At 34.9% G+C, this 24472-nt stretch overlaps 1 pseudogene; it reads right to left on the bottom strand.

Moving 5' to 3' along the window:
• Positions 1 to 482: 482 nt before the first annotated feature.
• Positions 483 to 17621, bottom strand: LOC125085596 (calcium/calmodulin-dependent protein kinase type II subunit gamma-like; annotated as a pseudogene).
• Between the last annotated feature and the right edge of the window lie 6851 nt (positions 17622 to 24472).

The raw sequence follows: 24472 nt of genomic DNA, 5'->3' as shown, positions 1-24472 counted from the left end.
GGGTTAAGCCTCTGCCTTCAGCTCAGGTCATGATCCCAGGGTCCTGGGGTCAAGGTCCTGGGATCCAGGCCCACATCAGGCTCTGTGCTTCCCCCCTGCCTCTCTGCCTACTTGTGATCTCTCTCTCTGTCACATAGATAAATAAAATCTTAAAAAAAAAAAAAAAAGGAATCCTCTTGCACTGTTGGTGGGAATGTAAACTGGTGCAGCCATTATGGAAATCAGTGTGGAGGTTTCTCAAACAATTAAAAACAGAGCTATGATACAAATTCCATTTTTTTAAATAATCTTTTTTTTTCTTTCCTTAACTATAAAAATCACTTAACTACTTAACTGTAAAAAACACAGACATAAAAGGGAGGCAGCAGGACTGCATGCAAACTCATGTCTTGCTGGCCACTGCTCTGTAATTTGTTTTAAACCTCAAATGAACAGGACTGCCTATGTGCCTCAGGTCCTCCAGAACTACTGGCTGCAGAAACTCAGTGACCTCTGGCTGTCTGGCATCTCCTAATGCCTCTGTGGCTGAGCTCATTATAGTGGTGATAGAGGACACTGAGCCATTTACCATCCCAGTGTTGCCAGACCAGGGTATCCAACTGGCTGGTGAGAGGCTGACCCTGCCCATCCATGTAACAGAATGTAGGGGATGCAAGCTGCATACATGAATCATGTAGATGTGTGGGTTCAGGATGGTGGTGTGATAGGCTTGTTGCTTTGAGATAGGAGATTCTTGAAGTAAGATTTATGGAAATCGATCCCCTCTGTGAGAGGTCATCCTAGGCCTCAAAAAAAAAAAAAAAAAAAAAAGTAAGGTTTAAATCACAAATCTTTCTGTAGGCCTCAAGGACCCCATTGTTAACAACCTCAGTCCATTGTTTCCTGATCTTAATGATCTCCTGTTTGTGCACTTTGTGTCCTCATCTTTCATGGTGCTGGGGCAGCTCTCTATGGAACTCTCCATACCATCTGCAAACTGTATACACCATGGTGGTTTCTGGTCCTTTCCATCACCACTCTCTGACTGCTTATTCAATATTATTTTGGCAGCTAGAAGGTTCCTAGAGAAAAGCATTGCCATGAGCATGACACCTTTCAGTTTTCTCAGATCATTGAACTTGCACAACTATTTCATATTCCCTTGGTGATGCATAATGGAGGCCACTGGGAGATCTTTGGAAGACCGATGAGGTGCGATGCATTTTGTGGGGCTTATGGTCTCTGTTTAACTATGCTTTTACTGTAGGAGTCACTGTATCCCACTCTCAGGATGGGAAATCATAGGCTCCAGCCTTGATCTGCAGATATAGCTTGTGCTGATCTTCATCCAAGAAAGGATGATATCCCAACAGAAAGATATATAAAATGATCCCACAGGCTCAAATAGCCACAGGTTTTCCAGAGGGAATTTTTTTCCTCAAGGCCTCAGGGGACAAATAACCTGGGGTTCGATCAAACTTAAACCAAGTCTGTTGTTCTCATACTTCCATGGCAAGACCAAAATCAGCCACCCTTGCATCAACTTTCCTGCAGAGGGTTTTCAGACTTGAGATCTCAGTGGACAATGTCATGCTGGTGGATGTGTCTAATACTTTCCAGAATCTGATGGATACCGTTGCTAGCACCAGCTTCACTGTAGTACTCTCTAGCCACAATCTCTTCAAAGAGCTCCTTGCCAGTAAGAAGTTCAAACATGAGGTTGTGAAAACTTTCTTCAGAAATACTCTCATGAAAGTTATGATGTTTCAAAAGTCAGAATATTCAGACCTCACATTATAGTTTCTGGTCATCCTGGCAGATCACTTCTTGGTGTTGATTTTTGCAGCATAATCCTGTATGGAAGAATTCTTCACACATCTGCAGACCCCTGAGAAAGCAGCACTACGGAGCTCCTTAAAGTGTCGGTAGTCATTGCTGAAGTGGGTCAAGTATTGATGGTGGCCATTTTGTCCAGCAGGCAGACATGGTGGTGCAGCTCACACTGATGTCTGTTGCAGTCACCACTGCTCAGCTAAGGGAGCTGGAGGAAATGAGGCAAAGCCCCCAAAGGCTCAAATTTAATTGCATCAGACTTTGGAACAATGTGTGTTCCAGGACATAACTCATACAGGCATACTCAACGATATTACCAACTGACTTTTCATCAGATATAATGGAGGCTGGACTATAGTAGTATTGTCAACCAAACATTTCAAGAAAGAAGAATTAAGGCAAGAATTCTATATCTAGCAAATCTATTTACAACAACAACAAATCTGATACATATTGTTTCTAGCAGACTTCACCACAGGAAATACTAAAGGGACTCCGTCAGGCTGAAATGAAAGGATACTGAACAGTAACTGGAAACCACACCACAGAATAAATAACATTGTTAAGGTAACTACGTAGGTAAAAGAAATCAATATAGAAGTACTTTTATAACACTTTTCTACTATCTGATTTAAGAGAACACCATCTAAGGTAATAATTATAAAACACTGTTGATGTATTTCTAATGGGTCAGTTCATCAGAAATATATAAAAAATATATGTTGTAAACACATATATGTGTGTAAAAGAAACAGTTATAAAAGACCACATGGTCTATGATCCTATTCATTTAAAATGTCCAGAATAGGAAAATTCATTCAGGGAGAAAGTAGATTAGTGGTTCCCAATGTGGTTTGGTGTGAACTGGGGAGTGACTTCTGGTAGATGAAAAGATTTCTTTTTGGATAGATAGATATATTCTAAAATCGATTGTGGTGATGGTTTAATAGCTCAATGAATTACTAAAAAAGTTATATAATTTAATGTTTGAGGTGTATACTATGTGCATTATATCCAAGTAAAGTAAAAAAAGTAATTTTAAAGAAAATTACCTTATATCTACAATGACAAGATGTAAAGTTTAATTCCAACTCCCCTCCCCACCCTACCAAGCCCTTTAAGCAAATTTTTAAAAAGTATTTATTATTTATTTATTTATTTATTTATTTATTTATTTATTTATTATTTGTATTTTGCTTTTAAAAGACAGCCACAAGAAGATTTGCACTGTCTTCATCATTGAAACATTAAATTTCTGGGGCGCCTGGGTGGCTCAGTGGGTTAAGGCCGCTGCCTTCGGCTCAGGTCATGATCTCAGGGTCCTGATCGAGTCCCACATTGGGCTCTCTGCTCAGCAGGGAGCCTGCTTCCCTCTCTCTCTCTGCCTGCCTCTCTGTCTACTTGGTGATCTCTGTCTGTCAAATAAATAAATAAAATCTTTAAAAAAAAAAGAAACATTAAATTTCTGGATATGATTATAGCACTGCTGTAGTCATTTAGCTACATATCTGAGAAAAACAAGTCAATACGGAGGACAAAAATTAGAGTTTTAGAAAACACAAACAAAAATACATTGCTGCATCTCCTTAAGTAATTGGTTTTATGTGATTATTTAGCCCCTAAATACTGGGACAACCTCTTTCTTCCTTAATATAATAAAAGGCAGCAATCTCTTAGCTCTGAGATCATCATTCAGGAGCTTCCTTACGGTTTATTCTGCTTTGAAAAATCAAATATCAGTGCCTTCCTAAGAAGAACTAACCATGGTATAATTACTTTCACTTGCTTGATTTTACCTTAATACCTTGTATCCTTTACATTCCTCATTGTTGTGATAACAAGTTGAGGTGGAAAGCCACTTTAGATGAGCCTAAGTTGTTGCTCATCCCTGTCTTTGACATGGTCTACTTTATGTGTTGACTTTGCCTAGAGCCTTTGATGATGTCATTAGTATGCTATGAGATCAGTGCATCTTAAAAGAAGAATGCATTGGGGCGCCTGGGTGGCTCAGTGGTTAAAGCCTCTGCCTTCGCTCAGGTCATGATCTCAGGGTCCGGGGATCGAGCCCCGCATCGGGCTCTCTGCTCAGCGGGGAACCTGCTTCCCTCTCTCTCTCTGCCTGCCCCTCTGCCTACTTGTGATCTCTCTCTCTCTGTCAAATAAATAAAATCTTTAAAAAAAGAAAAAGAAGAATGCATTTAGTAGTTCTAATCAGGGCTAATACTGATCATTATGTATTAGTCATTACGGTACAGATACTGATGAATTATTGTGAACATGTTCAAACAATCAGAACAGGTAGCAGTAAGTGAATTCTTACCATCAAAATATACTGACTTTCCTGCCTTCATTTAGAATGATGGAGTTGTGTTGTTTTTCTCTCCTGGATTTGAAATAATCCAGTATTTTATTTCTTTGGACTAGCAAAAAGTCACTTCAACCCGACATGGGAAGAGGAAAGGGGGATATCTTCCCAAACACAGATTTGGGAGAGAGAGAGAGAGTTGGATCTGTGGAAAAGATAAGAACTGACAGGAGCTGTAAGATACATTATTGCTCTTCTCAGAACTTTGGCAAGATAGGGAAACAGACAGACAGACAGACAAACAAACAAACAAAAAACACAAGGAAATAAATACCCTGATCTGTTTTTTTTCTATCTGCAGGTTTCTTGCTGGTGTTTTCCATTGGGAAAACAAACAGAAAACCACTAGACATGGTCTTTTGAAGACGCAGTTTGTTCTGTTTGGACTCCTTGGACACAGAACAAATCAGGAAAAAAGGAAAAAAAAAAAAAGAAAGAATAGCATGGAAAACAGGATGAAATGTTGAAAACATGAAGAACAATTTAGGCAGAGTGTGAGATTTATGAATTGATAAATTAGATAACTTCATCCAGGTCTTCTCTTTACCTAAACATGGACTTGAGAAATGGGTATTCTTTGCTCATCCCAATATATAAATCAAATAAATTGAATATAAACACCCCTGCCCTGTGAGCAGTCTTAAAGGCTATTTACAGAGCCAGTCTTTGAGTTGCTTTGGTGACATCCAGTTTGAATGGAAGAAATGGATAATTCCTATAACTATCATCCATTACTAATTTAAGCAATAATAGAATTACATGTGAGAGTTTATTCAGAAAAGATAAGTATCGAGGTCTGTTGAATTAGATCACTCAACAGTGAGAACACTGTTTTGATAGTAGATACACAGAAGTGAGGCTTGTCTTTCTATTAATAACATAATACAATCTAATTCATTCTCTATTAAGAGTCAAAATCCTCCATGGATGTGAACTACATGAGTGCCAATGAATAAAACCAACATTTTCTTTCTTTCAACCAAAAAAAAAAAAAAAAAAAGCTTCTTTCAGTGCAATCATTTGAAAAGATTTTTATTGACACTTTAAGTTCTATTATATTCGTGGAAATCATACTCATCGTTCTTTTGTTGTCATTGCTGATTTTGTAGAGAGCTCTATGAAGCATTCTGTATGTTTTATTTCAATTGTTTGAAGATTGTCCTATTGGAAATGCTGAGTTGCTTACACTGACTAAGAAGGAAGAACTTCAGGTATTTTCCAGGACATGAGAGAAGGAGATTGAATGATTTGAATGCAAGAAGAAATAGAACAGTTGAAGACAAGGCAGTTGGCCCATACAAAGTACTCTTAATTGAAATTGAAGCACTGACATTAGTCAATACAAAAAGCACATAATTAGTCTTTACATAGTTTCTTCTTTATGTATATGGACTGTTTATTAAATGTCCTGGTCAAGTAAATTATGCATATTGATCCTTGTTAAATGAAATTTATATATGTAATTTTTCTGAGAAGAAGTAAGGTTGTATAAAATATAAGTATTATAATTATTTTGACATTAATATTAGCTGTATGCATGTACATTTATGGATATTTTAAATTTTAAAGTACAAAGTTTCCCATCTTAAAAGTTCATGCTCTAAGCACATAAACAAGTTATTTCACATATTATAGGCAGTAATTACTAACAGTAATGGCATAACATTGAAGGTGGTATAAAAGATTCATTTAAGAAAATTTGCAAATGTGAAAGTATGATAGAATATTAGTAGTATATCATTGAAATAAAAAATAAATAACTTATATGTAGATAATATGACTATAAATATCTATATTTTGGGGCTCCTGGCTGACTCAAGATGTGACTCTTGATCTCAGGGTCATGACTTTGAGCTGTGTTAGATGTGGAGGTTAATAAAAAAATAAATTAATTAAAATTTTAAAAATATCTTTATTGATCTTATTCTTGAGGAAACTATCACTGTTTGACTTAAGAAATATAAATATGTTATTTTCTAAGAGAAAATTAGAATGATTGGCTAATATGTTTTGGGGTGATTTGTTCCTGGTATTTATTAGTAAAGGTTTTCCAAAGTAATGAGTTAGAAATCTGAGAATAAATTTCATAGTAAAAACCCTTTCTTACCAAAGGCTCCTGAACAAGTTTTATATGGTAGCCCAGATGTAAGATTTTTCTAATTCTATTCATCTGCTTTCCACCCCTTAATTCCCCCTGAACATGTATTTTTTTCCTTGAGTATCAAGTTTTTTAAAACTTCTACTATTTAGAATACTTCTTACCAGAATAAAGCAATTAGAAATAATTACTAATTTGGTGAAAACTATAAATATTTTAGGATGCTAAGTTAAGAATTATTGTGTCTCGGGAAGCCTGGGTGGCTCAGTGGGTTAAAGCCTCTGCCTTCGGCTTGGGTCGTGATCCCAGGGTCCTGGGATCGAGTCCCACATCGGGCTCTCTGCTCAGCAGGGAGCCTGCTTCCTCCTCTCTCTCTCTGCCTGCCTCTCTGATTACTTGTGATTTCTATCGAAGAAATAAATAAAAAATCTTTAAAAAAAGAATTATTGTGTCTCATTAACTTATTCAATTGTATTAATTATATTTGCATAAATATGAAAAAATAAGAATAAGGAAAACGTAGTCGGAAAGCATTAAGTGCAGCTGTATATTTAACACAAGCCTTTTTTAATGGTTATATCTAGTCCAAGTGAGAAATATTTAATAAATACACTATGCACAGGAAATATTTTAATAATTAAATTTTTTCCCTTTGCTTACAAGTGATTTTTTTTTCTGGCTTTCTAAAAAAATTTTAAGAGAACCAAAAAATTATGAAAATACAATCCCAGCTCTGTAGCTCAAAGTGATGAGGATGTTATGTTTGTTTGTTTTTTAAAGATTTTATTTGTTTATTTGACAGAGAAATAGAGAGCACTGGTTGGCAGAGCAGCAGGCAGAGGGAGAGGGAGAAGCAGGCTCTCTGCTGAGCAGGGAGCCCAATGTGGGGCTCTATCCCAGGACTCAGGATCACCACCTAAGCCAAAGACAACTTCTTAACCAACTCAACCACCCAAGTGCCCCGCATGTTATGTTTTTAAGGGAAACATGAATAAATAGTTTTTTAGTTTGCACTCTAAGCATTAGTTGATGCTCTAACATTTGAATCATATTAATTATATCTTTGCTAGATCTAATTTTTCAGGAAGGGTATAATTAAAACCAATATATTCCTCTAATGTTCTCATGTTGTTTTTAATGTATAGAATAGGAACTCTTATGGACGGAATGGTGTGTCCTTCAAAATTCATATAAACCCTACTTTCCAGGTGATAGAATCTAGAAGTAGAGCTTATGGAAAGAGCTTGCTTCTTCCTGCTGTCTGCTGTGTGAGGAAAAAAGAAGTCAGCAATCTGCAACCTGGAGGAGGGTCCTCACCAGATCTTGACTATGCTGGCTCCTTGATGATGCTCCCAGCTTCAAGAAATGTGAAAAATAAATTTCTGTTGTTTATAAGCCTTAGATACTATATGTATACTTAGATACTTAGATACTCAGTCTTAGATACTATTTTTATAGCAGTCAGAGCTATGATAGGGCCTTTTAAAAGTAATATTCTTGGGGCATCTGGATGGCAGCGGTTAAGTATCTGCCTTCGGTTGAGGTCATGACTGCAAGGTTCTGGGATTGAGCCCCGTGTCAGGCTCCCTGCTCAGCAGCAAGTCTGTTTCTCTCCCTCTGCCCTTCTGCCCACTTGTGCTCTCTTTCTCTCAAATAATAATTTTTTAAGTAGTACTCTTTCAAAGTATTCAAATAAAGGGTTAGCAACTCATTCAATTCAAACATTGCCTTAGGGACGCCTGGATGGCTCAGTTGGTTAGGCAGCTGCATTCGGTTCAGGTCATGATCCCAGCGTCCTGGGATCGAGTCACACATTGGGCTCCTTGCTCAGCAGGGAGCCTGCTTCTCCCTCTGACTCTGCCTGCCACTCTGTCTGCTTGTGCTCACTCTCTCGCTCTCTCTCTCTGATACACACACACACACACACACACACACACACACACACACAGAAAAGAAAATAAACATTGCCTCAATCACTATTTATTTTTTATTTTATTTTAAGATTTTATTTATTTTTTTGACAGAGAGATCACAAGTAGGCAGAGAGGCAGGCAGAGAGAGAGGAGGAAGCAGGCTCCCTGCTGAGCAGAGAGCCCAATGCGACACTCGATCCCAGACCCTGAGATCATGACCTGAGGCTTAACCCACTGAGCCACCCAGGTGCCCACTATTTATCTTTTAATTGTGTCTTCCTGGCTTGATCACTTAGTTACTGTGTGGCCTTCAACAAATTGCATTCCCTGTTCCTCAGTCACCTCATTTAGACAATATTTTAGACCAACAGGAGTTTAAGAGGTTGGGTTACAAAGTTTGATTGCTGCACAAATAGCCTGTGAACTCATAGGTAACTTTACTGGGTGTATATGTGTGTGTGTGCACGTGCATGTGTGCATGTGTGTCTTACACATAAGTGTTGGGGCACTTTGTGGGGACTTGCCTAACACACACTTAAAAGAGTTTGTCTTTTGTAAGGCAAGATTACATAATACCCTGTATTTTGGGGATGTTTAAGTTCCTTAAAATGCTCTTGTGATCTCAGCAGATGCTTTTGCTGTTGCTAGAATTGAATTGTAGAAAATCATGTGACACAATAAACTTGTGCTCCATGAACCAAAACTTACAGGTTTGCTTAAATGGAATTTTAAAAACTGATAAGAATTGAAATAGTGATTTTGTGAAGAAAAGAGACCAAATAGTTTTTATTGGATCTCATTAATTACATTTTAGGAGAGTTTTCAGTTCTGGAGGTCTTTTATATAGCCATATCATTAAATACATTGTGTGTGTAGTATCAGCGAAGTTTTCCTCAAACCTAATGTTAGGTGATGTGAATTTTGAATGAAGATCATATTTCAAAATGTGAACCATAATAATACAGAAAAACAAAATTCTTCAAAGTTGGGAAGTGCCACACTGCTCATGTTCATAGTGTTAATACTGAGAATAGATTTATTTGTTAATTTTATCCTGTTTTTTGCTTCTTCATTACTTACCCAACCTCTGGGACCCCATAGAAAGATATTTTTCAAATACGGTTGACAAATAGCTAAATCATTTATGACAGTAACTGATGGGCAGAGAAATGAAAAGGTAAGAGAACACTCATTTCCAGAAACTGTTGTAGCAAAATAATGTTATTGTAGTATCTCAAAATGTAAGAAAACCACTGCTATCATTAGAATCCTGTATTATTTTAAATGCATAATGATACGTATTTTCCAAATATGCTTGGCAAATGGAATTTCGGAGCACTTTCTGATTTTTAACTCAACTTCTAAATTTTCATGAATTGAGTAAGTGTTTTAAAAACAGACCCTAAGTAAGCATGTATGGTAATATAGTATTTTCTGATGCTTTCAAGGAAATTTGATTAGCAGTTGCTTCATGCTGGTTTTAATAAATCATTACATTCAAAGCAGATGTGCTTTTCAATAATCCTAAATTTAAATTCTTTCAGTACTTTTTTCTTCTGAAGTATGTGTGTTGTTTTCAAAAGCATTCAATTCTATATCAATAAAAATATTTAAATGCATAAGTTAAAGAGCATTCCTTTTAAATAAGCATTCTAAACTACTATGAAGCTAAATTTGAATGTGAATTGCTGTACCTTTGAAGAATAGCTATATCATTAATCTGTAATCAGTCATTGACATATTCATTTGTTCAAGAGACCAGCTGTTGGTAGGGCAATTTTCATAAAATTAAGAAATCAATGTTATAACCATATGCAGTGTTTGATTTGGTGCAGAGGGGAATAGTAATAAAATTGAGTGTAGTACTTCATAAAGAGATGACATTCACATAACCTTAACCCTTTGCACAAATAAATCTGAAATAAAAAATGTCTTATACCAAGAAATAGTTTTTTTCACCTTCCAACATATGTTCTGAAAGTTCTTTATGTTTTGTAGATAAATAATATAAAAAATAACTGCAAGAAAAAAATTGACCTAATAAATATCACGTCCTTAATATGAGTATCTACGACTTGATTAAAATAAATCCAGAAATAATTTATAAATAAAATTCCATATCTCAGGTCATTTTGAGATAAGATAAATAATTACCACAATAAAAAGATAGGTGTTAATCCAGATACTAAATCTAATGACTTGAGTATGTAAAATATAAGTTTATTCATATAATTTAATTTATGCAAGCCAAAAATAAATTATTTATCAAAAGAAAAATTATTTAGAATTAGTGATATTTTGATAATCGAAGCTATCAACACAGAATAATAAATTATCATAATATATTTATATAGAAGATAAACCCAAATAATATACAAAATTATTTTTTTAAAAAGATTTTATTTATTTATTTGTCAGAGAAAGAGACAGAGAGAGAGAGAGCACAAGCAGGGAGAGAAGCGGCAGAGGCAGAAGCAGGCTGCTCACCGAGCAAGGAGCCTGATGTGGAACTTGATCCCAGGACCCTATGATCATGACCTGAACCAAAGGCAGATGCTTAACAACTGAGCCACCCAGGCACTCTGCAAAATTACTTTTACTGGTTATTTTCAATATCTTCTTTGAAGAAGTCAATCAGATGACTTCTAAAAAAACTCATTGTGTGCATACAATTTAATAAGAGTTATGAATACATACTCACACATATATAAAGGGTTTAAAATTACATTTGAAAATTTAATCTGGTAGGAAAATGTGATCACAGAATTAAGATATAATTAGAATGATGGAATTACATTGCTCATTTAAAAAAAAACTCTACAATGTTGAGTATTTGATTAAAAATCAATTCTTTATGGAAAGAAAAGCCTGTTCGAATAGTTTGCATGTTGAATAACAAAGAAAACATTTTCGATTCAGGTTTCTAAATTGTGTTTTCAGAGTTCTGCACTAAAATCTTTGATGGAAACACTTTGTTACTTCTATTTATAAGGATACACAAAACGTCAAAGTTTTAAAGTGAGGATGAGTCCCTCTTGTACTTATCCCATAACCTCTATCCCAGCCACATGCAACTCTATCAGTGAGACCACTGAGCAGGTCTTGGACTGCTGGAGCAGAAAAATATCAAGACTCACATAGTCACATACTGTATCTTCCTGTTTACAGGCTTTTATAGTTTTTTTTTGTACTGTGGAAAACTTAAGGAAAACAATCACAGAGGAAGAAAATCTGGTGCCTAATCATAAATATATTTTTCCAAATTCCCTAAACCTTAGCTATAACCCTGTAATTTTGCAACTTCAGTTTTCTTATTAGTATAGTGATGGTAAAATGAAACAAATAAGCAAACAAAACATAGCTGCAAATATTTTTACATTCTTTTTGGGGAACTATGGGGTCTGGATTACTATGGCTTTCATCAACAGACTTTGGTTTTTCGAGTTCCAACAGTCTTCTACATTCCCCTCAAATGTAAAACCTATAAGATAAGAGATATTTTCTATCTTGCCTCACAGCTATGTATACAGTAATAAGAATAGCAACTGAAAAAGGTTTTAGACTGAAAATGTCTTGAATCAATAAATAAGCAAATGTATGAAGATCATAGATTGGCTCTCTATAAGAAAGCTTTTTCTCTCTTGTTAATTGTCTTTTTTGATATATACGATTCCTACAAAAAAGTCCAAATGCACCTAATTAACTTTAAACCAGAATAAATGCTCATTACGACATTGTATTCTTTTAATAACTATTATAGATTTAAAAATCTCTATTTTCAATGATGTTCATTATAAAAATATTCATAAAGTAAGATGTTTTGTTTTATACTTTGCTCAAAGTAATTTTATTTAAATGCAGGAATTTTAAAGTATATCGGACTTTGATTTTCTTTTAATAGACATCAGGAGCTCAGCTGATCTGGAGAAGAGCCTAGCTGCCAGGTGTCATAGTAGCCAGTTAAAGCAGCAGTCAGAAATTAAGGAGGTAAGACTTGAATCACTTACTGCAATGGTATAAGCAAGACGCTAAAGCTGGACAAAGGTCAACAATCCCCTTGCATTGAATGATGTACTGAAGGTCAGTTGGATCAGAACATAGTTTCCCTTCTGAGGGAACCCTGAACAAAAGGACCCAGAAATTTTAGGCTGACTTGGAGGGAGTCCAAGTCAAGGAGTCCAAGGGACTTGAAGATAGCGGAGTGACACAATGCAGGAGGGTTGAGAGTGGAAAAGTGGTAAAAAGTATCTTCAAGATTTCCCCCTTTCTTCCCATAAGGACGTCTTCCCAGAGGTGCCAGAAGACCTCTCTCTGGGGGGCACTTGAGTGGCTCAGTCCTTAAGTATCTGCCTTCAGCTCAGGACATGATCCCAGGGTCCTGGGATTGAGCCCTGTATCCTGCTCCCTGCTCAGCAGAGAGCCTGCTTCTGCCTCTCCCTCTGCTGCTCCCCCTGCTTGTGCTCTCTCATTCTGTCAAATAGATAAATAAAATATTAAACAAAACAAAACAAAACAAAATAAATCTCTCTGGCCAAACCTCAGATAGAGACCTAGAGAGGAAGATACATTAGGAATGAGGGAATGAAGCCTAGGGTTTGAAATATATTAAGAGAACGATCTTCCAGAAGACCTTAAGGGAATTGCCTGCTAAGTGTGGAGTCAGAAGGAAATAAATATTGTATCATCCTTAATATTGAAAATTGACTAACATTTACTGAGCCATTGCTAGTACTAAGTTTCACAAATATTATTTTTTGTTTTCACTGAATTGAATCCTCATTACAATCACACTGAGTGGGTCCTATATCCGTCTGAATCTTGAAACAAGTAAAATGCAGCTGAGAATGGTCGAGGTACATGTACTAGTCTATACACTGGTAAAGGGTTGAAGCCATTTATACCATTTCTGTCAGTATTCAGTAATATTTTATCACTACAGATCTGTTCTGGTACAAGACACTCAAAATGATAGATAATCCAGGACAATGTCAATAGCGGCTGTACACCTATTTCTCTCACGTTGTTTACACTTTGTTCCGCTGTCCAGAGACCTCTCTTGTACTGACAGGAAATAGCAAGCATACAGTTCAGGGGGATACTTTGTCATGATAAGAAAATGATTATATCTGAGGTTTTATGGTTGATATCCGTTTATCGACTTTCTGCTGCAAATTTTCTTCTGCTGCAATTTTAATGTAGATTTTTTGAATTTAGAGTATTTATTTCCATCATATGATAATAATTCTGTCCTATAGTGAAATATATTTTGGAATTGTATTTATTATTATGTGGATCCTAAAAGAGACAAAGATGTCCCTTTTGGTGGTGAGATAACTGATGGAAGCGTGTGATCCATTTTCCTTCTCGCACCTTTGCATTGATGAAAGTAGACACTGGATATAGAAAAAAAAAAAAAGAGCAATGCATTATTTGTGCTTTCAAGTAGCTTAACATATAAAGAAGTAAATAGGCATGTTGCTAAGCAAGTATAAGAGGAGTAAATAATAAAACAACATTGGAATACTGTTGAAACAAATAGGTTAGAAACCAACCCATAACTAGGGAAACATGGAATTTTTGACCAAATTATTATGAAGCCTCTGCAAAGGTTTAAAAAGGGAAAAAGCATAATCGGTTTGGGGCTTTTTTTTTTTTTTTTTTAGTCACTCTGGGTGCAAGATAAAGAATGCTTTGGTGAAAGGTAAAACTGGGAGCAGAACGATTAATAGGTTCCAGTAATAATTTAAATGAGTGAGAGTGACAAACTGAAGGTAGGTATAGATTATGTAAAGAAATTTGATGGATTTGGATGATATTAAGATACTTGGTTATTGAAATAGAGATGATATGGTGATCAAGAATAATTATCATGTTGTCTTAATCCCTTTAGGCTGTCACATGAAATACCATAGCCTGGGTGACTTCTGAACACCAGTCTTTTTCCACACTTCTAGAATCTGTAAAGTACAAAATCAAGGTTTATGGCAGATTCAGTGTCTAGTGAGATCCCACTCTTAGTTCCTAGATGTCTGTCTTCCTGTCTGTTTTCACATGGCAACAGGGGTGAGGGGTCATTCTGGGGTTTCTTTTATAAGGTCATTAATTTCATTCATAAGGGCTCTGACCTAATGATCTAATCATTTACCCATGACCCCATTTCTAGATACTATCACATTGGGGATTAAGTTTCAACATAAGAATTTTGAGGGGACACAAACATTCAGTGGTAGGATTTTTGGTTCTGACAACGGAGTGATACTGGCTCCATGTACTGATATGAGGCCCACAGGAAGAACTGAAATTTAGTGGTGAGACAGAACTTCCTCCTACACTATAATATTTGAAGTCCTTCTGGTACCCCGTACCACTCCATTATGTGGTACTCAAGAAAGATTTGAAGTGGTGAAACATGGAATGAATAGCAAGCAGTGTCCTACACTTAACTCTTTAGAAGTGTTCCAAATGATTTAAACTTCAAAATTATACCAAATTTCAAAGCGATCTACCACCAAATACAAAACCCTAGGACAAACTAACATTTACCTTAAGCATGCACTGTTATGACAAGAGGGTGAACATGGTAGGATGAAATGCCTGTAAAATGTTTACCTTTATACTGAAATACCATTTTATTTCATATCACAGAGAGGCCATTCGTTGGCCCCCTGAAACCCAACTGTAAAATACAAAAAATTTAAATTCTGAATGTCATGGGCCAGAAAGGAGTAAAACCAATCAATCAACCAACAAACTAGTAAAAAAAAGAGGGGCACTTATGGAAAAACTTCATTTATTCCATAAAACTCTTGAAAGTGAGATGAAACATGTATGTGTATTGAGATCGATATTTAATAGAAAGTTCAAAACTAATTGTGAAGAAATAGAAAGAAGAAAAAAGCTAATGTTCTCATGTAGATAAATAACTATTTGAAACCAAAGTTGTGAGTTTGGGCAGAAATTATAGAAAGGGAGACACATTTTTAAGTTTTTTTTCCCCCTGAATTCTCAAACAATGTAATATCTTTATTTGGTTATTGTTATTAATTGTTATATAATTGTTATTATAATTCAAAGTATTTGAATGAGGATTCCACTCAGGACATGACAATTTGCAAAATAAGCATATTAAAACATTAAGTTTGAAAAGAAGAGAGGACTAATAACGAAACATTGAAGAAAACCACATTGCTGATTTAGGGCATATGACACCTAAATATCAGAGAGATACTACTAGCTGGTGTGTGTGTGTGTGTGTGTGTGTACATGTGTGCATGTGTGCATTCACACATATACCCAAGCGTTTTTGTTTGCCCTGATCATCATGGCTTTAATCACGATTTAATATTCAATATCGGTATGTCTCATTTTCCATTAGTGCTGTTTTTCTAGAATATCATTATATACTCTTCTGTTTCTTATTGTCATTTTTAGTCATTACTATATGTCTCAATGTTTATTCCTTACTCGACTTAAATTTTCATAAAACTCCAACTAACAACTCTGTATTTCACATTTTTATCAAGTGAAACAGATAGACAATCTGATGGACCATAAAATTGGGCCAGAAATTTTTTAAGAAAGATTTTATTTATTTGTTTTAGAGAAAGATGGCGGGAGGGGCAAAAGGAGGTGTAGAGAGAGAAAGCACGAGTGGGGTGTGGTGAGGAGCAAAAGGAGAGAAAGAATCTTTTTTTTTTTTAAAGATTTTATTTATTTATTTGACAGAGATCACAAGTAGGCAGAGAGGCAGTCAGAGAGAGAGAGGTGTAAGCAGGCTCCCTGCAGAGTGGAGAGCCCCTTGATCCCAAGACCCTGAGATCATGACCTGAGACAAAGGCAGAGGCTTTAAACCCACTGAGCCACCCAGGCGTCCTGAGAGAGAGAATGTTAAGCAGGCTCCACACCCAGAGTGAAGTCCGAGGTGGGGCTCGAACTCACAACCTTGAGATCACTATCTGAGCCAAAACTAAGAGTCAGATGCTTAACTGACTGAATCACCCAGGCGCCCCATAATAGATTTGTTTTTTTAATACACTAGAATTGAAAGAAAACATTGTTTATATCTATAAATCATAAAGTGCAACTCCAAATAACATACATGTCAGAGAAGAAATCCCATATGGTAATAGAGAGTATTATGAATATATTTTGAATGGAATAATAATGAAAACAATATATCAAAATTGGGGAAGGTATAGCTATAGCAATGTTTAAAGGAAGATCTTAGATTTACTTATTACATTAGAAAAGGAATATATTTATATGTTTAAAATCAGTGATCTAACTTTCCAACAAAGGATTACAAAACACATAAAGTAAGTTAAATTCAAAAAAAGGAGAAGAAAAAATTATCAAGCAAAAAATAAAGAAAAAATCAGAAATATGTCCTTTAAATAAATTAATAAAATGTATAAAGAAATGAAAAAACTGGGGTGCCTGGGTGACTCAGTGGGTTAAACCCTCTGCCTTCGGCTCAGGTAGTGATCCCGGGATCCTGGGATCCAGCCCCGCATCGGGCTCTCTGCTCAGCAGGGAGCCTGCTTCCTCTTCTCTCTCTCTTTCTCTCTCTGCCTGCCTCTCTGCCTACTTGTGATCTCTGTCTGTCAAATAAATACATAAAAATATCTAAAAAAAAAAAAAAAGAAATGAAATGAAAAAACTGATCAAGAATAGTTGAATAGAACAGGAAAAATACAAATTATAATACAAATTATAATAGGTATTTTAAATTTTCATTTTGATATTCCCTCAAGATCTTAATATACAGACCTTTATTTCATCAGTTTGTTTGTTTATTTGAAACTCTGGGTTTATAATTTTTATTTCATTTGGAAAAGCTAGGTCATTATTTCCTCAAGTATTTTTTGTGTCTTTTCCTTGTTCTTCTCTCTTTCTGGAATATTAATTACAATACCATTTAGATTAGGTTAGACCATTTACGCTTTTTCTTTCTTCATGTTTCAAAACTTTTTATTTGCATATTAAAAATTTGTGCATTCCCATCATTAAAATCCTTTGAACAACAACAACAACAAAAATGGTGTTCTGATTACACTGCATTTTATAGCCTGTGGGACACCTTGGACCAGCTTGATTTTTACTCTAGATTTCCTTCCCTTCCATCCAGCTTCTTCCTTTGCCAACATGCAAGTTCTTTTTCTTCCCTGTCAGCCAGATAGGCTGATGGGGGAGGTGGCACTGCCTTCCTTGTCCACAGCTATGGATTCGTTGACTTGAATTCTTCGACAGTCACTTACACTTGATCCAACATCTTTGGACCTTACAAAGTAAAACATCTGAAAGAAGTAAATAAAGAAGGCGATGCTGTGGAATATACTGGTGGCACATTCGTTTCTTTTGAAGGTGGTGGATTTTTTCTCTCACATTTTTGTTCTTCAAGTTTTGGCTTATCAAATTTCTCCATCTCAGCCATGTTGGGTTTGTCGACACGCTTGCAAAGGAGTCGGAGCCAGGAATGCAGAGCCTTGAAGTTGTGCCTGCGCAGTGGCCAGCACCCAGTGTCTGGATCATTTATTTTGTTTCAAATTTTACTTATGATTTTGATGTGGTTTTAGACTACATTTTCAGTAGTTAAATATATTATTTAAAAAATTAAAAAATAAATTTAAAAAAGTATTTATCCATGATTTCGATAAAAATTGTGAAAAAAAACTACAGTGTTTTTTTTTTCTTTTAAAGATGAAAAAAAAAACAAATTAAAAACAGTTACAGAGGTACATATAATCATGGCTATACCTATCTGCATGTATGTCTCCTGATATTTGTAATTTAATATTTATTGGGAAAATTAACTACATATTTACTTATACATTTTAAATATTAATTTCTCTAGATTTTGTTACCAATAAAGGAATATTTAAAGTTAAATATGTTGTTTAAAAAAAGCTTAACATAGATAATAGATTACAGTTTCACTTATCACCTTATTTTTTCCTTTCAATTAATTTTCACTTACTACTTACCACCATTTGTTTAATTTACTAAGTTGGCAAAAATTATGAGAATATTTTTAAGTTGTCATTAGTACTTTGTCAAAAACAGCAGATGCAAAAAAAAGAATCAAACTGTGGTTATTACTCTGAAATAAGATTTTTTACAAAAATGGAATTTTCTTTACTGTTTAAGGTTTTGTAATATAAAATATAATTACACACAAATACCAATTTGAAAGCATTAGTGACTCCTGGCAACCTTGAAAATAAATTATTTTTCATTTTCTTCACCATAACCCAAAGAAAACCTGGGCACTGAAATAAAATAATGGAATGTGATGCCTGTTAAAACTATAAACAGACCTGGCCTATTTTTTCTCTTTTCTGTAACAATAAATTATCATTAGAAGAGTTGCTGTAGGCATGGTATCATTCTTAACAGAATCTTAGAACAGAAAAGAACTCATGCTCTGCACCTTTGACATTATAGGGTGGACTATTTTTATTTTACATGAACTGAGAGTAAACTGTACTTTTTCCCAGGGAATACTTCAATTTTAGTTTTGAAAACTGTGTATAAAGATTACGAATTTAATGAAAATATTTACATAAATCAAGAAGCATTTAGTCAAGAGCAGAAATATTCTAGTAAACTGAATTATGACAATTTCAGAAAGAAAAGTTGAAGAGTGATTATATAGTCAATGTAGTTTCACTTTTCCTTTTACTAATGTGAAACAATTTTGCTGTATTATCAGTCATTTCTTTCTTTTATCAGTATTTTGCAAATAGATTATGAAATAAACATCATTTATAATTGTTTGACACTAGTATTTTTCCTTGCATATACTTTTTTATTTTCAAAATCAGCATGTGTACACATATTAATAAAGGAATATTTCTATATTACTACATTTAAGTATGTGTTATAATTTTTGATATTTTATTATTTGCATTTAAGGTCTCATGTATTTTAATTGATGTTAAATTCTAATCAGGCAGTAGATTTATGACACTTTCTTAAAACACTTATTAGATCTCCTTAACCCAAAGGAGCCACACTAGAAAATTTTTATTAAAAGTAATTGGATTGGTAAAACATGATACAAAGATTTTCTAATGGTAAGCAGTAAGTGTTCCATTTGAACCTGTCTAAGACTTCATTTGCTGACTTCGGAAAAAAAAAAAAAAAAGACAGAATATCTTCCATACTTTGATATAAAAGTTGGGAATTTATTCAGATTATTTTTCTGACTTGCTAGTTTTAAGGATTCAACAACTATTTGGTCCAGAACTCTATTTCTGAGAATTTATCTAAAGGAAATGAAATTACTATCCAAAAAGGTATCTGTACCCCCATGTTCATTGCAACATTATTTGCAATAGCTAAGACATGTAACAACGTAAGCGTTCACTGATGAATGAATATATAAAGAATGTAAGATACACACAACACACACACACACAGGAATATTATTTAACCATTAAAAAGGGAAATATTGTCATTTGAGACAGCATGGATAAATCTTGAGGGCATTATGCTAAATGAAATAAGTCAGACAAAGACAAATATTGTATGATCTAATTTTTGTGGAATCTAATGTAAAAAATGAACTCATGAGACACAGGAAGTGGATTGATGGTTGCCACAAGGGGTTCCTGGGAGTTGGAGAAATGAGAGAAAGAAGTCAAAGGTACAAACTTCCAGTTGTAAGATAAACAAATCCTGGGGATATAATGTAGAGCATGATGATTATAGTTAATAATAATGTATTGTATTTTTGAAAATTGCTAAGAGAATAAATCTCAAAAAAGTTCTCATCACAAGGAAAAAAAAAGAAACTATGTAAGGTGATTGATGTTAATTAAGCTTATTCTGGTAATCATTTTTCAATGTTTACATATATCAAATCATGATGTTGCACACCTAAAATTAATAAATTACATGTAAGTGTATATAAATAAAAAAGATTTGACTGCATAATGGTATGTTTTATTTACATGTATGTATATTTCAATCATATATAATTTTAGGACTTTGAATTCAACAGTGGATAAGACAATGTGGTGCAGGTTGTAAACATGATAGTCACATAATTCTAGGTTATGCTGTAATAATTTATAAAGTAGAACTTGAAAATCGATTTTAATTTATTGTTTGATATAAAATATATGTTATATAAATATTTATGAAGATTTTTTAAGTGTTAAGGAAATTTACTAATAGTGGTCCTAAAACAAGAACATTTTTTTCTCTAATCAAATGACTATATATTAAACCCTTCATCACATTCAACACAGAATAAAGAGATGTTTTAAGCAATCTTTTAAGGAATATATTGTTTTATCTTCTCATAATGCTACTGCAAGAAACAAATGATACACTGAAGATAGTTTTAAATCAGCTGCCTGTGCTCTATTGCTTTCTCTTCACAGGTAATTGATGTTAAAATTTTTAACATTGTTGGGCTTGATATAATAAACAAAAAACAGTATTCTAAAGTCACAGTGTTTTTAAAATCCTAAACTAGGGACGCCTGGGTGGCTCAGTTGGTTAAGCAGCTGCCTTCGGCTCAGGTCATGATCCCAGCGTCCTGGGATCGAGTCCCACATCGGGCTCCTTGCTCATCAGGGAGCCTGCTTCTCCCTCTGCCTCTGCCTGCCATTCTGTCTGCCTGTGCTTGCTCTCTCTCCCTCTCTCTCTCTGACAAATAAATAAATAAAATCTTTAAAAATAATAAAATAAAATAAAATCCTAAACTATTAGAATGATCATAAAACAGATGCACATTTTTCTGTCCCTTTCTGAGAATTACACAATGTTAAATTGTGATTTTTCTTTATCACTAAAATTGAAGTTCTCTCATATAACAATTCAATCATTGATCTTAATGAAATATATAATTCTGATTGTTTGAATGACTAACATAATTATCTTTTACTCTCCTCAACTATACTCTTTAGGGATCCATTCCATCACCTATTTAAAATCAATATATGCCTTTTTTTTTAAGATTTTATTTATTTATTTGACAGACAGAGATCACAAGTAGGCAGAGAGGCAGGCAGAGAGAGAGGAGGAAGCAGGCTCCCCACTGAGCAGAGAGTCCAATGTGGGACTGGATCCCAGGACCCTGAGATCATGACCTGAGCCGAAGGCAGCGGCTTAACCCACTGAGCCACTCAGGCACCCCAATATGCCTTTTTAAATCAGTTAGAAATATGTGGAGGAAATTATATGAAAAGTAAAATTCAGAAAATACAATCCTTAGCAAATTTATAGACCTAAAAATATCTTAGTATTGACTAACTCCATTCAAGGGGAGAGAACAGAATACTTTTGGATTAAATTATGAGCTTCCCCCTTGAGAAATAAAGTTAGATGGGCATTTGCAATATTGTACATTGTATAATATTGTATGTAACATTGAAATGGCTATTTGTTTCAAATGGTGCTGTGGTAATCCTACATGTTAGAGCTGGGGAATTAAAAGGGAACTGATCTTATTTATTTAAAATTTTAAAGTCCTGGAGATATCCTTGACTGCGTATGTCTTTTTTTTTTCTCTCAGCATAACAGTATTCATTGTTTTTGCACCACACCCAGTGCTCCATGCAATCCGTGCCCTCTCTAATACCCACCACCTGGTTCCCCCAACCTCCCACCCCCTGCCCCTTCAAACCCTTCAGATTGTTTTTCAGAGTCCATAGTCTATGTCTTTTAAATAGAATGCTATTAATTATCTACAGTTTAAAAGGAATTTTCAACTTTTCATAAAGAGGGAGTAAAAGGGCCAGGTTTACCTGCTGCCAGAAATAACAAGACAAGACAAATACATGAAACAACCATTTTTCAAGACACTGAACAACAGGCAACACAGGACAGTAATTCCTGAAAGAGAGGAAACATACAAAATAAACTTAAGATTGCCCCAATTTGCAGCATGAGAGAGACTCTAGGTTGTGGAATTGGTAGGAGGACCTCAGGTACAACCTGGAGATACCACGTGTTGAAGAGATTGAGCTGAGAGAACAAGGAGACCAAGGCTGGAAGAACTCTCAGGACAGACAACCAGACAGAAGTGAGCCGTACAGAGCAAGAGCTTCCGAGATCTACAGTCCCTCCCCCTTAGTATTCAGCAGAGCTCAGATTGATGTATGGTACAGATTCACTGGAGAAATGAATGATTTCAAGAATTATGTAAGACCCGATAAATAAACCATCTGACATGATTAAAGATAATGGTGTCTGACTTTCACACAGACATGCCTGTGAATGTTGTCAGTTTCTACCAGCCAAACTGGAATAACTCATAATTCACAGAATACTGACCTTGCTTCAGTAGTGGGAGATAATTACATGCACATGAACTGCTGCTCTGAAGAATTCAGAGAATATGAAGCCATGTCATTACTGGGAAACAGTTTAAAATCCCATATCTTATAAAGCACTATTATCCAGAATCTACCAACAATGCTTAAATTCGACAATGGGAAAACGTTTTATCAAAAATGTGCAAAATATTTGGGCAGACACTTCATCAAAGAAGATGTATGGATAACTAATAAGTACATGAAAAGCTACCTGACTTTTAAAATTATTATTATTTTTTTTTTTCCGGCAAGGAAACAAATGTTGAAACCACTAAGAAATACTGTGAGCCAAGTAGAATGGTTAAAATTAAAAGATCGACCATAACTAGTTCTGAAGAGGATCATCCAATTCACAATCTTATTTGACCCCAAAACTATCAAGAGGTTTTCATTCACTCAAGTTTATTTCCTACTTATATCTAGTCTTGAATATATTATTCTAATGTGCAGTTCACTTGGGAATCTCTAACTTTTTTCTCAATCCAATTTTACTATTAGTTCTAGAACCTGACCTATATGACTTCCTACTAATTTTGTTTTGCAGAACTTCTACGCATCTATCAATACTTTAATAGTAAATTTTAAGTAGATGCATGAAGAATTCATAGCGTAGTGCCAGGTAAAGCTTGAAGACCATCTTTTCCTTTATTTCATATAAGATTCTTGAAATTATATTAAAAAAAGACAATCTTGGCTTAAATTAAGATAATTGTGCATAAAATTTTACAGTCAAACAAAAATACTTTATGAATATGGCTCTATTATCCTCCTACTATATTGATCTCTTTAGTTTTGGTGGAGAGTCTGTCACTTCTTATGTTATTATGAAGATTCTTCTTGACTTCTCAGAGGCCTTTGATTCATGTTTCTTTATTTCAGATCCGTATGGAAGACTATAGATCATGCTCTAAAGAATCCCATTGCAAACAGAGGCTATAATTGACTTTAGTCTTTCAGGCAACCACGTATGACATTATACTTTCTATCAGAACCCCCCCCAAATCAGTACTTGTTCTTTCCTATGCTTCCTCAGAGTGTTTCCCTGGTTCACAGAACTATTTTTAAATTGTTTTAATGACTGGGAGAATAGTTTTGCTGAATGTATTAATTCTTATCAAATTTATAAGCTTAAAAATCTTCTCTAAAATGTAGTATCTAATTTTCAAAGTGAAATATATCTCTCTCAGATATGGGTCTGTCCCTATATATTCACTTGCCATTTTTGTTATGTTAAAGGAAAATATCATCAATTTTTAATGAAACTGTGTATCTTCAAAATGATTTAAAAAATTTTCTCAGGTATAAGAGAATGGTTGAGTTTCATTCTTCTGCATATAGCTGTCCAGTTTTCCCAGCACCATTTATTGAAGAGACTGTCTTTTTTCCACTGTATAGTTTTTCCTGTTTTGTCGAAGATTGTTTGACCATAGAGTTGAAGGTCCATATCTGGGCTCTCTACTCTGTTCCACTGGTCTATGTGTCTGCTTTTATGCCAGTACCATGCTGTCTTGGTGATCACGGCTTTGTAGTAAAGCTTTAAATCAGGTAACGTGATGCCCCCAGTTGTACTTTTGTTTTTCAACATTTCCTTAGCAATTCGGGGTCTCTTCTGATTCCATACAAATTTTAGGATTATTTGCTCCAGCTCTTTGAAAAATACCAGTGGAATTTTGATCGGAATGGCATTAAAAGTATCGATTGCTCTAGGCAGGATAGACATTTTAACAATGTTTATTCTTCCGATCCAAGAGCATGGAATGGTCTTCCATCTTTTTGTGTCTTTTTCAATTTCTTTCATGAGTGTTCTGTAGTTCCTCGAGTACAGTTCCTTTACCCCTTTGGTTAGGTTTATTCCCAGGTATCTTATGGTTCTTGGTGCTATAGTAAATGGAATCAATTCTCTAATTTCCCTTTCTGTGTTTTCATTGTTAGTGTATAAGAAAGCCACTGATTTCTG

This window comes from Lutra lutra, chromosome 15 (assembly GCF_902655055.1).
Source record: "Lutra lutra chromosome 15, mLutLut1.2, whole genome shotgun sequence".
NCBI classification, from domain to species: Eukaryota; Metazoa; Chordata; class Mammalia; order Carnivora; family Mustelidae; genus Lutra; species Lutra lutra.
The sequence above is the reverse complement of the archived record's forward strand: the minus strand, read 5'-3'. Positions and strand labels throughout refer to the sequence as shown.